This window comes from Dermacentor silvarum, chromosome 6 (assembly GCF_013339745.2).
Source record: "Dermacentor silvarum isolate Dsil-2018 chromosome 6, BIME_Dsil_1.4, whole genome shotgun sequence".
NCBI lineage: Eukaryota > Metazoa > Arthropoda > Arachnida > Ixodida > Ixodidae > Dermacentor > Dermacentor silvarum.
Genome location: NC_051159.1, coordinates 178,202,121 through 178,216,945, shown reverse-complemented (window position 1 = coordinate 178,216,945; position 14,825 = coordinate 178,202,121). Strand labels below are relative to the sequence as shown.

Sequence of the window (14,825 nt, the reverse complement as noted above, 5' to 3'; positions counted from 1 at the left end):
AAGCACATGCTGATGGTGATTTGCGCGAGGAATAAACGGATACGCAGAGTTTGGTTCGCCCACAAAATGAAAAAAAAAAAGTAAGCTATAGCTCATAAAAATGTTGCCAAGCCAGGTCCATTCACTCCTCTCGTAAGTAATTGTTTGGCACATGCATCACTTCCCGAGCACATGCTGATGGTGATTTACGCGAGGAATAAACGGATACGCAGAGTTTGGTTCGCCCACAAAAATGAAAAAAAAAAGTAAGGCTATAGCTCATAAAAATGTTGGCCAAGCCAGGTTCATTCACTCCTCTCGTAAGTAATTGTTTGGCACATGCATCACTTCCCGAGCACATGCTGATGGTGATTTACGCGAGGAATAAACGGATACGCAGAGTTTGGTTCGCCCACAAAAATGAAAAAAAAAAGTAAGGCTATAGCTCATAAAAATGTTGGCCAAGCCAGGTTCATTCACTCCTCTCGTAAGTAATTGTTTGGCGCATGCATCACTTCCCGAGCACATGCTGATGGTGATTTGCGCGAGGAATAAACGGATACGCAGAGTTTGGTTCGCCCACAAAAATGAAAAAAAAGTAAGGCTATAGCTCATAAAAATGTTGGCCAAGCCAGGTCATTCACTCCTCTCGTAAGTAATTGTTTGGCGCATGCATCACTTCCCGAGCACATGCTGATGGTGATTTACGCGAGGAATAAACGGATACGCAGAGTTTGGTTCGCCCACAAAAATGAAAAAAAAAAGTAAGGCTATAGCTCATAAAAATGTTGGCCAAGCCAGGTCATTCACTCCTCTCGTAAGTAATTGTTTGGCACATGCATCACTTCCCGAGCACATGCTGATGGTGATTTGCGCGAGGAATAAACGGATACGCAGAGTTTGGTTCGCCCACAAAAATGAAAAAAAAAAAGCAAGGCTATAGCTCATAAAAATGTTGGCCAAGCCAGGTCCATTCACTCCTCTCGTAAGTAATTGTTTGGCACATGCATCACTTCCCGAGCACATGCTGATGGTGATTTACGCGAGGAATAAACGGATACGCAGAGTTTGGTTCGCCCACAAAAATGAAAAAAAAAAGTAAGGCTATAGCTCATAAAAATGTTGGCCAAGCCAGGTTCATTCACTCCTCTCGTAAGTAATTGTTTGGCGCATGCATCACTTCCCGAGCACATGCTGATGGTGATTTACGCGAGGAATAAACGGATACGCAGAGTTTGGTTCGCCCACAAAAATGAAAAAAAAAGTAAGGCTATAGCTCATAAAAATGTTGGCCAAGCCAGGTTCCATTCACTCCTCTCGTAAGTAATTGTTTGGCGCATGCATCACTTCCCGAGCACATGCTGATGGTGATTTACGCGAGGAATAAACGGATACGCAGAGTTTGGTTCGCCCACAAAAATGAAAAAAAAAGTAAGGCTATAGCTCATAAAAATGTTGGCCAAGCCAGGTCCATTCACTCCTCTCGTAAGTAATTGTTTGGCACATGCATCACTTCCCGAGCACATGCTGATGGTGATTTACGCGAGGAATAAACGGATACGCAGAGTTTGGTTCGCCCACAAAAATGAAAAAAAAAAAGTAAGGCTATAGCTCATAAAAATGTTGGCCAAGCCAGGTCCATTCACTCCTCTCGTAAGTAATTGTTTGGCACATGCATCACTTCCCGAGCACATGCTGATGGTGATTTACGCGAGGAATAAACGGATACGCAGAGTTTGGTTCGCCCACAAAAATGAAAAAAAAAGTAAGGCTATAGCTCATAAAAATGTTGGCCAAGCCAGGTCCATTCACTCCTCTCGTAAGTAATTGTTTGGCACATGCATCACTTCCCGAGCACATGCTGATGGTGATTTACGCGAGGAATAAACGGATACGCAGAGTTTGGTTCGCCCACAAAAATGAAAAAAAAAGTAAGGCTATAGCTCATAAAAATGTTGGCCAAGCCAGGTCCATTCACTCCTCTCGTAAGTAATTGTTTGGCACATGCATCACTTCCCGAGCACATGCTGATGGTGATTTACGCGAGGAATAAACGGATACGCAGAGTTTGGTTCGCCCACAAAAATGAAAAAAAAAGTAAGGCTATAGCTCATAAAAATGTTGGCCAAGCCAGGTCCATTCACTCCTCTCGTAAGTAATTGTTTGGCACATGCATCACTTCCCGAGCACATGCTGATGGTGATTTACGCGAGGAATAAACGGATACGCAGAGTTTGGTTCGCCCACAAAAATGAAAAAAAAGTAAGGCTATAGCTCATAAAAATGTTGGCCAAGCCAGGTTCATTCACTCCTCTCGTAAGTAATTGTTTGGCACATGCATCACTTCCCGAGCACATGCTGATGGTGATTTGCGCGAGGAATAAACGGATACGCAGAGTTTGGTTAGCCCACAAGAATGAAAAAAAGGTAAGGATATAGCCCATCAAAATGTTGGCAAAGCCAGGTCCATTCACACCTCTCGTAAGTAATTGTTTGGCACATGCATCACTTCCCGAGCACATGCTGATGGTGATTTACGCGAGGAATAAACGGATACGCAGAGTTTGGTTCGCCCACAAAAATGAAAAAAAAGTAAGGCTATAGCTCATCAAAATGTTGGCCAAGCCAGGTCCATTCACTCCTCTCGTAAGTAATTGTTTGGCACATGCATCACTTCCCGAGCACATGCTGATGGTGATTTACGCGAGGAATAAACGGATACGCAGAGTTTGGTTCGCCCACAAAAATGAAAAAAAAGTAAGGCTATAGCTCATAAAAATGTTGGCCAAGCCAGGTCCATTCACTCCTCTCGTAAGTAATTGTTTGGCACATGCATCACTTCCCGAGCACATGCTGATGGTGATTTACGCGAGGAATAAACGGATACGCAGAGTTTGGTTCGCCCACAAAATGAAAAAAAAGTAAGGCTATAGCTCATAAAAATGTTGGCCAAGCCAGGTCCATTCACTCCTCTCGTAAGTAATTGTTTGGCACATGCATCACTTCCCGAGCACATGCTGATGGTGATTTACGCGAGGAATAAACGGATACGCAGAGTTTGGTTCGCCCACAAAAATGAAAAAAAAGTAAGGCTATAGCTCATAAAAATGTTGGCCAAGCCAGGTCCATTCACTCCTCTCGTAAGTAATTGTTTGGCACATGCATCACTTCCCGAGCACATGCTGATGGTGATTTACGCGAGGAATAAACGGATACGCAGAGTTTGGTTAGCCCACAAGAATGAAAAAAAAAGGTAAGGCTATAGCTCATAAAAATGTTGGCAAAGCCAGGTCCATTCACTCCTCTCGTAAGTAATTGTTTGGCACATGCATCACTTCCCGAGCACATGCTGATGGTGATTTACGCGAGGAATAAACGGATACGCAGAGTTTGGTTCGCCCACAAAAATGAAAAAAAAAAGTAAGGCTATAGCTCATAAAAATGTTGGCCAAGCCAGGTCCATTCACTCCTCTCGTAAGTAATTGTTTGGCACATGCATCACTTCCCGAGCACATGCTGATGGTGATTTACGCGAGGAATAAACGGATACGCAGAGTTTGGTTCGCCCACAAAATGAAAAAAAAGGTAAGGCTATAGCTCATAAAAATGTTGGCAAAGCCAGGTCCATTCACTCCTCTCGTAAGTAATTGTTTGGCACATGCATCACTTCCCGAGCACATGCTGATGGTGATTTACGCGAGGAATAAACGGATACGCAGAAGTTTGGTTCGCCCACAAAAATGAAAAAAAAGCAAGGCTATAGCTCATAAAAATGTTGGCCAAGCCAGGTCCATTCACTCTTCTCGTAAGTAATTTTTTGGCACATGCATCACTTCCCGAGCACATGCTGATGGTGATTTGCGCGAGGAATAAACGGATACGCAGAGTTTGGTTCGCCCACAAAAATGAAAAAAAAAAAAGCAAGGCTATAGCTCATAAAAATGTTGGCCAAGCCAGGTTCATTCACTCCTCTCGTAAGTAATTGTTTGGCGCATGCATCACTTCCCGAGCACATGCTGATGGTGATTTGCGCGAGGAATAAACGGATACGCAGAGTTTGGTTCGCCCACAAAAATGAAAAAAAAAAAGCAAGGCTATAGCTCATAAAAATGTTGGCAAAGCCAGGTCCATTCACTCCTCTCGTAAGTAATTGTTTGGCACATGCATCACTTCCCGAGCACATGCTGATGGTGATTTACGCGAGGAATAAACGGATACGCAGAGTTTGGTTCGCCCACAAAAATGAAAAAAAAAAGCAAGGCTATAGCTCATAAAAATGTTGGCCAAGCCAGGTTCATTCACTCCTCTCGTAAGTAATTGTTTGGCGCATGCATCACTTCCCGAGCACATGCTGATGGTGATTTACGCGAGGAATAAACGGATACGCAGAGTTTGGTTCGCCCACAAAAATGAAAAAAAAGTAAGGCTATAGCTCATAAAAATGTTGGCCAAGCCAGGTTCATTCACTCCTCTCGTAAGTAATTGTTTGGCGCATGCATCACTTCCCGAGCACATGCTGATGGTGATTTGCGCGAGGAATAAACGGATACGCAGAGTTTGGTTCGCCCACAAAAATGAAAAAAAAGCAAGGCTATAGCTCATAAAAATGTTGGCAAAGCCAGGTCCATTCACTCCTCTCGTAAGTAATTGTTTGGCACATGCATCACTTCCCGAGCACATGCTGATGGTGATTTGTGCGAGGAATAAACGGATACGCAGAGTTTGGTTAGCCCACAAGAATGAAAAAAAGGTAAGGATATAGCCCATCAAAATGTTGGCAAAGCCAGGTCCATTCACTCCTCTCGTAAGTAATTGTTTGGCACATGCATCACTTCCCGAGCACATGCTGATGGTGATTTGCGCGAGGAATAAACGGATACGCAGAGTTTGGTTCGCCCACAAAAATGAAAAAAAAAAGCAAGGCTATAGCTCATAAAAATGTTGGCCAAGCCAGGTCCATTCACTCCTCTCGTAAGTAATTTTTTGGCACATGCATCACTCCCCGAGCACACGCTGATGGTGATTTGCGCGAGGAATAAACAGATACGCAGAGTTTGGTTCGCCAACAAAAATGAAAAAAAAAAGTAAGGCTATAGCTCATAAAAATGTTGGCCATGCCAGGTCCATTCACTCCTCGCGTAAGTAATTGTTTGGTGCATGCATCACTTCCCGAGCACATGCTGATGGTGATTTACGCGAGGAATACACGGATACGTAGAGTTTGGTTCGCCCACAAAAATGGAAAAAAATAGTAAGGCAATAGCTCATAAAAATGTTGGCCAAGCCAGGTCCATTCACTCCTCTCGTAAGTAATTGTTTGGCACATGCATCACTTCCGAGCACATGCTGATGGTGATTTACGCGAGGAATAAACGGATACGCGGAGTTTGGTTAGCCCACAAAAAAGTTGTCGCACTTTCATCTGAAAGGCGAAGCATCAATTGCGATAGCAAATTTGTAGAGAGCTATACGGAGTAATGATAGTAGCTTTATCAGCTGTATAAACTTGGACATGCAGCAGCACCGGCAACACGCAGATCTGTTGTCGACGCCGTCGGCGTTTTGCACGGGTTCGCACAAAATGCGTGCCGCGTTGGTGACTGTTGCCGGAGCCTCTGATATAAATTGGCACTTGGTGCCGCAGCTAAACGTCGCCTCAATTCCCCCCCCCCCCCCCCCCCCCGGCCTTTCACGCGTCGGAAGAATGCACGTTTGCTCTACATACAGGTGATTGTAAAGGAGGAAAGAGACGCCTACTTCTGCAGCCCTTAAGGGAGCATGGCGCAGAACGCGCGTTTGTTCTCCGCCGTGGGTTCACTCCCCGTGAAAGCGCGCGTCCCTCGCGCCCTTTCACTCGCACATGCAGCGTTCGGCGGCGCGCGGCGACGATTTCATCTCTATTGACGTCATACGGAACCTCACGGCGACGGCGACGGCGACGGCGACGGCGACGCCGACGGCAGAAATCTGCTTTGGAGTGTCCATATAATTGATATCGCAATAAAATGAAAAGAAGGTAAGGATATAGCCCATCAAAATGTTGGCCTAGCCAGGTCCATTCACTCCTCTCGAAAGTAATTGTTCGGCGCATGCATCACTTCCCGAGCACATGCTGATGGTGATCTACGCGAGGAATAAACGGATTAGCGGAGTTTGGTTCGCCCACAAAAATGAAAAGAAGGTAAGGATCTAGCCCATCAAAATGTTGGCCTAGCCAGGTCCATTCACTCCTCTCGAAAGCGATTGTTCTGTGCATGCACCACTTCCCGAGCACGTGCTGGTGGTGATTTACGCGAAGAATAAACGGATACGCGGAGTTTGGTTCGCCCACAAAAATGAAAAAAAAAATGTAAGGCTATAGCTCATAAAAATGTTGGCCAAGCCAGGTCCATTCAGTCCTCTCGAAAGTGATTGTTCGGCGCATGCATTACTTCCCGAGCGCATGCTGATGGTGATTTACGCGATTAATAAACGGATACGTGGAGCTTAGTTAGCCGATAAAAATGAAAAAAAAAGAAAAGGTAAGGCTATAGCCCATAAAAATGTTGGCCGAGCAAGGGAGCATTCACTAATCTCGAAAGCGATTGTTCTGTGCATGCACCACTTCCCGAGCACGTGCTGGTGGTGATTTACGCGAGGAATAAACGGATACGCGGAGTTTGGTTAGCCCGCAAACATAAAAAGAAGGTAAGGCTATAGCGCATAAAAAATATCGAAAGCGATTGTTCGGCGCATGCACAACTTCGTGAACCCGTGCTGATTTCGATTTACGTAAAGAATAAACGATACGCGAAGGTTCGTTAGGACCCCAAAAGTGAAAAAAAGGTAAAGCTATAGAACATTCAAATGTTGGCCAATCAATGTTTATTCACTTGTCTCGAAAGCGCAGGTTTGGGCGCATACATTATTCCTTATGCGCGTACTGATGCCGATTTAGGTGATGAGTAACCCGAATTGCGCAGATTGGTTGCACAAAAAAATGAAAAAAAAGGTAAGTCTGCATGCCTTTACAATGTTGGCCCAGCCAGGCTGAACCACTTCTCTCGAAAACGCTGGCTTGGGGCATACAGCACTTGCCATGCACCCGCTGACGGCAATTTGGTGACTTCAGTCGTGCTCATCGCACTATTTCCGTTTTTCACCACTACTCGCGGGACAGTGTTAACTTTCTGGATGTAAGCGTCTCACTGCCTGGAGGCAGATTAACTACGAAACTTTACAGGAAGCCATCGGAAACCCACCAGTATTTGCATTTCTATAGCAGTCAGGTCACTGTGAGGGGAGAGCAGCATATCAAGCGTTTCATCTAGACGTGTTCGTTTTGCCCAATTATTTGCAACGGCAGCACAGCGATTTTAGAAGTATGCCACATATAGTAAGCGTTTCCAGAAATTTTATTCTGCAAAGTTTATTTGCGACCTCTTTGAAATGTTATGAATGACCCTGCTTTGTACATTTACTTGGAAGATTTCTCACATGCATAGAAGTGCTAAATTAACCAATTGGTAACTACACCAAGACTGATATTGCAGTTACTGTAAGACAGGCATTCCGTACTCACTGAACAGAAGACGTTTTGTAGCTGTCTTGGACCAGCCAAAACTAACTAGAGCGTCTACAACTATTCAAGACGGCTACAAAACGTATTTTATGTACGTCTTGAGGACGTTTTGCGAAAGACGCCTGGAAGACGTCTCGTTAAGCCGTTTTAAGCTATCATCTTGCTAGGACGGCTAGAAAACGTTTCGTAAAAACGTCTCGAAGATATCTGTGCGGATCCTTATCCAGATATATCTATAAAATATGCATTTCGGTCTTTCCGCTGCTTTATACGGTTGTTAGGTGTGGTTGCGCTGTATGTCCAGTCGTAGCGTTATACGTATTTCACGAAAAAAACATGAAGCAAACGTAAGAAATTGCGCTAGATTGAAGTCTGCATACACACAATACCTAAGGCCTTTAACCCCGTTGAGAAAACAAAAAAAGTCAAAAATAAATCCAAGGGTTGTACGTGATAAACTATGAAGCAGACCGTAGGTGGAGACTCCGGATTAATTTTGACCACCTGGGATTTCTAAGACACACACATCAATCTAAGTACACGATCGTTGTTGCGTTTCGCTCATATTGTACCCGCGATCTCGAGCTCAGCAGCGCGATGCTATAGCCACTTAGCTACCGTGGCGGGTAACAGAAAAACGTACGCCTACGCGGAGAAGCTCCGCAAATTTAGTGTGAGTGCTAGTTTCAGATTGATGGATAGGTGGGTGCAATGATATATTTTCGTGGCAGAAGATCGAACTCGGGTTTCTACCTGCGCAGTTTTTCGCAGGCAGTCCCAATCAGCGTTTTTCTCACGGTGCTGGTTCAACCTCCACGCCAGCGCCTTCTTTGGCAGTTTTTCGCTTCTACGGAAATCTGCACATTTAGCTACATAATAATTGCGTTGTCGGCTGTTCAATGAAGTAGTAAAAAGCTATAGTATCGTAAGTTGATCAAATCCGATTACGCTTTTCACCGTCGTGTACTCAGAAGTTGTGATACTGAATCGTGCATTCCGTCGCTCTTGCAAATTAAATACCTACATACGCCGAAAAGCTACAGCTAAAATTGGCGCTATAAATATTCATGTGCACTGTGAGGGAAGAGCAATATATCAAGCGTTTCATCTAGACGTGTTCGTTTTGCCCAGTTATTTGCAACGACAGCACAGTGATTTTAGAAGTATGCCACATATCCTAGTAAGCGTTTCCAAAAATTTTAATACTGCAAAGTTTATTTGCGACCTCTTTGAAATGTTATGAATGACTCTGCTTTGTATATTTACTTGGAATATTTGTCACATGCATAGAAGCACTAAATTAACCAACTGGTAACTACACCAAGACCGATATTGCAGTTACCAGGACCGAGCACGGTTGGTCCGCAGCTCATGATCAGTGCAGCCATATTGACCCTTTTCGCGGCGATCCCGTGGGCGCTGCCATTATTGATCACGTGGTGACGCGTACATTGCTTGCCTCAACTGCCTCCGTTGCCTCCTTGTTTACAATGGAAGTGTATGACGCCGGCGCGGCTTAGAAAACCTCTGTTTTCGGAGATATCGTAGACGGCGACTAGGTGGACGACACGAAGTTTTGATCACAGCTTCAGAGAACGTGCAAAAGCGTTTTCGGAGCTGATTAAGCTATGTCCAAACGGCGCAAGCAGTGTATATGGTGCTTGTTCTAAAAGCGGGGCTAAATATGTATTCCAAGCTATCCAAGCTTTCCGATTATGAATTAAGTCAGTATTAGCGTGTTTTGCTCTTTGTTCTTTATTCGGGCAAATATTTTGAAGCAGTGGCTTGTCAGTTTCTGACTCAGTGAAGTGTGCTCAGTTCCGATAGATTTGTTCTTGCTGCGCACAAGGCTTGAAACGTAGCTGTTTTGTACATTGTAATACCTTGTAGCAAATATATATTACAGCTAGTAACTTGCTTACTCTTGTGGACCGTCACGAAACATTCAGATTCGACCATTCGTGCGCCATAGGTACAGTCTGTCATTTATTGCGCGTATACAGTGCGCATATATTCAAGTGTGCGCCCAGTCACTTATTATTGATACGTCGACGATAGAGTGGGCGTAAGTTTTCCTGCCATTTGGAAAAGATGTGTATAGATAACGTGTGCGAAACTTACTATGACAGGAAGCTGCGCTACTCCCTTTGTCATTGTTTAACGAGTGGTACTCACTCCTGCCGACGTTCTAGGGATGAAACCCTTTCTTTGAAGGTTAGCGATACAAGGCTGGCGGATGAGCAAATTTCTGTATCCTCGAGGAAAGCCGTACATCACGAAGTGCCGGTAACACGTTCGGACAGTTGCAGCAGCGGTCCGCGAACTTGGCCCCACAGATTCATTCTATTCCTTAACATGCCAGTCACTATTTTTGCAGCCAACTACCGCACACGTCTTCAATCTACATCATTCAATCTAGCATGATTGGAGCACAGTGTGTTAGCGAAGGAAGGAAGGAAGGAAGGAAGGAAGGAAAGAGTGGAGAAGGAAAGGCAGGGAGGTTAACCAGTTCAGGACAACCGGTTTGCTACCCTACACATGGGAGCGGGGTGAGGGGGAATGAAAGATGGGGAGGAGAGAGAGAGCACATAACGTACACAGCACACACATCGTCAGTCACAGTGTTAGCGAAAACTCAGTCGCATTTCCGACAGCTGATCGCACAGAAGCAAGGTAGAAGCAGTAATGGTTTCGTATTCTTGCGCGGTCGATGAGGAGAGGTAAGATGATGATGATGATGATGATGATGATGATGATTTATTGGCATCCCCTTTGAAACGGGGCGGCGACAAATAGTCACCTAGCCTGCTTGATTTAATCAGGTATACTATACATGTTCTTTATCTAGCAATTTTGTATACCTCTCATTATTATTTTTCTTTTTCAAATACTTACCTTGTGCCACTGCCTATGATTTTAAGGCGCGCCGCTGTGAGCGCCATCTCGTTTCTCTAAAACAAAGTGCTCCCCGAAAAGGCTCAATACAGCCGATGCATGGCGGGGGTATTATGCAAGCGTCTCCCAAGATCGGAGCGCTTAAAGCGGGAAAATTTGCTTTAGAAATAAGTTTGCAGTCCACGTGTACTTATCACAACGTTTAGAAGGGCGTAGCAAAAAAAAAAAAAAAAAAAGAGCACATTCAATAATTCGTGGTATCTTTCAGAGCCGCGTATACTGAATCTATTTTGTCTGCTTTGGATGTGTCATTAGGTGCAGTTTACAAAATTACGATATCGTGTAGTATTGCTATGTCGCGGAGTTGTAAACTTGATACTTAGCAATTTTCGAGACTCTTTTGAAAGACAGCGCCGACATGAAATCAACACCTGCTTCCAGCACATAGTTGATTTTACATTTTATTTTAAATGCGAACAAACGTCATCGAAATCGGTGTAGCGATTGCCGAGAATGTCGATTTCACCATTCCCAAGTATCCGGAGCTAACGCTGCAAGCATTGCGCATTTCAGTGCGGGCGCTCGTTTCCGGAGTTTCCTTTCTCCGTGCTAACGAAAGGCTAACGGCGCCGCGACTGTCAGACATGGAAGGAGGATGAGATTGGAATTTTCTACCTTCCCCCATGCCCGACAACCCTGGCTGCATAGCGCTTCTTCCTCTAAACAACCACGCTCTCGTGACGCCTCCAACTATCACGTGACCGAAAGCCATGAGAGAGGGCGTTGCGTTCGGTGTGTAAGCTCATGGAGGAGGCAAAAAAACTATTTTTTACCTCCATGTGTAAGCTCAACCTCGCTTTGCCGTTCTCTCTCCCGACCTGCCCTTCCAATCTTTCCCCTTTCGCATCTTTCACGGCGGGAAGCGGTGCCGGTTGCTCGGGCAAGTCGGTTCGCGATTTTGTTTTCGATTTAGAACACTCGCAGAGCGTGCTCTCCATTTTGTGTTTTCGGTGCATTAACCAAGGACCCTTGTTTACCCTCGAAGTATATGGCATGGCTTCTTTGACTCGGAAAGCGGATCCTGCCTCATCGATACCGACAAAAAAAGTGAGTACCGCACGAAAATGCCTTATTTCTGAGAATTGTTACCCCAAAATGCGCTTTGTATGGGCATGTCACGTTTGCACGACGTGCCCGAAAGGTATACTGTGAGCTTGCCGCCGTGTTAAATTAAACGTTGATACATGTTTTTCGCAGATAAAATAATGCTTGCTTTTTCCACATTGTGAATAACTATTTCATGACGCGTTTTCGTGTTTTTCTCGATGATCCTGACAACGTGCGAGATATGGTGCTACACTGACAAATATAATTCCTAATTATATTGCAGTCATCCATGGTCCGTGGAATGCGTTCGGGACAGTTAGTGTCCCTGTGGGGGCGAAATGCTATAAAACCCGTGTACTTAGATTTAGGTGCACGCTAAGGAATCCCAGGTGGTTAAAATTATTCCGAAATCCGCCTCTTTGGCGTGCCTCATAATCAGATCGTGGTTTTGGCGCGTAAAACCCCATAATTGAATTTTTAAACGTTAAGGAGAGTTAATTACCCATGACAGGCTTGTCACAGCTGCTGCTGTACGCATGCCGAAACTTTAGGGCTTCAACTAGTTAGTGTCGCTCGTTTGGCGATATAGAACTACGCTGATTGCTCTTCCAGTGCCCACCATTCCCGCATTGTTGGCGATCACGAACGCGATCAGGCAAACTTGCGTAGCCAACATAATTTGTTTGGCATGTTTATTGTTATTCAATTCCTGGGTGGCGCGATAGCGCTGTTCAAAAATATTCCCGCCTCGAATTTTGATCCCCATTGTTCTCGCGGAAAATAGCGCGCCTGCTTTTACATGTTACAACGCGTGCTTGTAACGTGTTACTGCGCTGGCTTGTACCGTGTTACGTTTCAACTCGTATTGTACTGGTTGCATGTGACCCACCTGGTTTATTCTTTTCATTTGCGTTTACTGACGCTGATGTAACTGTGTACTGCGCATTCGGTCGAGCTACAGTCACTCACGCTTCGAATCTATTGATTGCTGGTTAGCACTTGTAAAATATTGCGATCTTTGCGGGTGCCTGCTCATGGATGCAGACTCGGGAACACGCCGCCTTGCGCATAATTTTCTTTCGCACTATCCATTTGACCTAGAAATTGTGGATGGCTTACGTTAATTCACATCGGCGTTCGTACCGCAAGTCACGAATCTGAATATGCTAAATTTCGCGGGCTGAAAACGAAACTTTAGGTAGCTCGTAATTCAAGTTAATAAATATCTGGGGCTTTACGTGCCAGAAGCGCGATATGATTATGAGGTACGCCTTAGTAGGGGACTTCGGATGAATGTTGGCCACCTGTGGCTCTCTAACGTGCACCCAATGCACACAACACACTGGCATTTTTGCATTTCGCCCCCATTCTAATGCGGCCGCCGCAGAGGGGACGCCCCATATTTTGTGTCGTTGTTAATTTCTCTGGTTGATTTCTCTGGTTAATGAAATATCACCAGGCCATCTACGCGTTTCCACGCTGTTGTGTTCTTCTTTCGGGGGTTTTACGTGCCAAAACCAGTTCTGATTATGAGGCATGCCGTAGTGGAGGGCTTCGGATTAATTTTGACCACCTGGGCCGGTATTTTGTAGCGATGCCTTATGACTTATTCTATACTAGTCTTATCATCCACCGTTCACGGCCGGCTCATCCCGTTGTTAACGCGAGCGGACCGTCGCTCTGACCACTGTCCAAGCGCGATAAGCGCAAAAAGGCATTAGCACCGGAAAGGCATCGCTATAAAATACCGGCCCTGGGGTTCTTTAACGTGCACTGCAACGCAAGCACACAGGCGTTTTTGCATTTAGCCTCCATCAAAATGCGGCCGCCGGGGCCGGGATTCGATCCCGCGATCTCGTGCTCAGCAGCGCAACATGGCGTGGTGTAATGCGTGGTGTAATGCACGCAAACCAACAGGTAGCTGGCGGATACGGTAGCGGCAATGGTAGAGCGGCATATGGTAAATGCTTGTTCATTTAATGTTCCAGTGGGAACCTGTGAGGTACCTGGATAATTAAACAAATTGAGGTATGTATACCTACTCGCACGTAGCGTCAAGCGTGCAGCAAAACCAGGAACTTGCAGCGTTCCATCAGCAAGCTGAAGCGCTGGTAGACACAAGAATGCATGAGATAGTGGTTTTCTGTGATCAACATAACGATAGGCCTTTGTTATCGCAACACTAATTATTTGCAACGCTGAAAAGGTCATTTCTTATTCCTCTTGTGCCATCGACATGCGGAAATATAGTTTACAAGTCACGCCGCATTATTGTTCCAGAGCGGATTATGTGTGGCCATATACGTTGTTTTTTTTTAGCTGCACCATTTTTTTTAATTGCCTGTGACAGATAGCGCAGTTATAAACCTTGATCAAAATTACTCAATAAGGCGGCCATTACCTTACGAGAAACCAATATGCTTTTTAAATAATTTACTTAATTGCGCTAATAAACACTTTAACTACTTTTCAGCACATATCTTAATATACGAATTGTAGCTAGTGGGTATGCAATGCATATCGACTTAGACCGAGATTTGAGGACTACGTTAGTTTCGATATAATAATTAGAGACCGGATTTTAGGCAAATGCCTTTTTTATTCCTTGCGCTCCTATCGCCCCCCTTTAATATGTGCGCATGAATTAGAGGCTAAGAAGGGCTTTGGTAGTGCCTATAAATCGCTATTTTGGCGTTAATGCCTAAATGCCTATAAATGCCTAATTTCAATATCGGCGCCTATATGAACACTATTTAGCCTCAAGTTTCGCTTTCGAGTGCATTTATAGACCGTTATTCATGTTACCAGGCAACATTGACTGTTCGGAACTTCATGGGGTTCAACCTATAGTCATCTATTTCAACCAACTCTCAAAAAAAAAACAACCGCTATCAGCAGTGAAATAGGACGCGCCGCGGTTGGCGAATGCGAAACCGCGGAGACCTGTCAGGGGAAAGGAGAAGAGCAAAAGAAGAAAGAAAAATGTGATTTTGTTTGTAATTTACTTTTTAAGGTGTTCACTGCCATCGAGCGTTCCTTCTCAGCGTACAAGATCATTCTCACTGACAAAGGCACAATTTTGAATCCAAAAATCTGGAGATGGTGGTAGTTTGCTATTGGTTCCACAATCTTCACAGTGATTCTTGGACTACGTTCCGCGTGCTCTCCAAACTGATTTCTTCAAATGTATGCACTTCAAATGGGCGGAAGTGTATTTGGCAGTGTTGGGACGTTTTGCCTGTACAATTCCGATAATGTCATTGTATATGAGAAAATTGCCAGA

The 14,825-nt window shown here is 44.7% G+C and overlaps 1 long non-coding RNA gene across 1 annotated transcript; it reads left to right on the top strand.

The window, feature by feature from the left end:
• The first annotated feature begins 1,289 nt into the window (after window positions 1–1,289).
• LOC125946457 (uncharacterized) lies at window positions 1,290–6,111 on the top strand. Its single transcript, XR_007467606.1, has 3 exons — window positions 1,290–2,113; window positions 3,937–4,436; window positions 6,033–6,111. It is a non-coding gene; the product is annotated as an uncharacterized LOC125946457 (long non-coding RNA).
• Window positions 6,112–14,825: the final 8,714 nt, after the last annotated feature.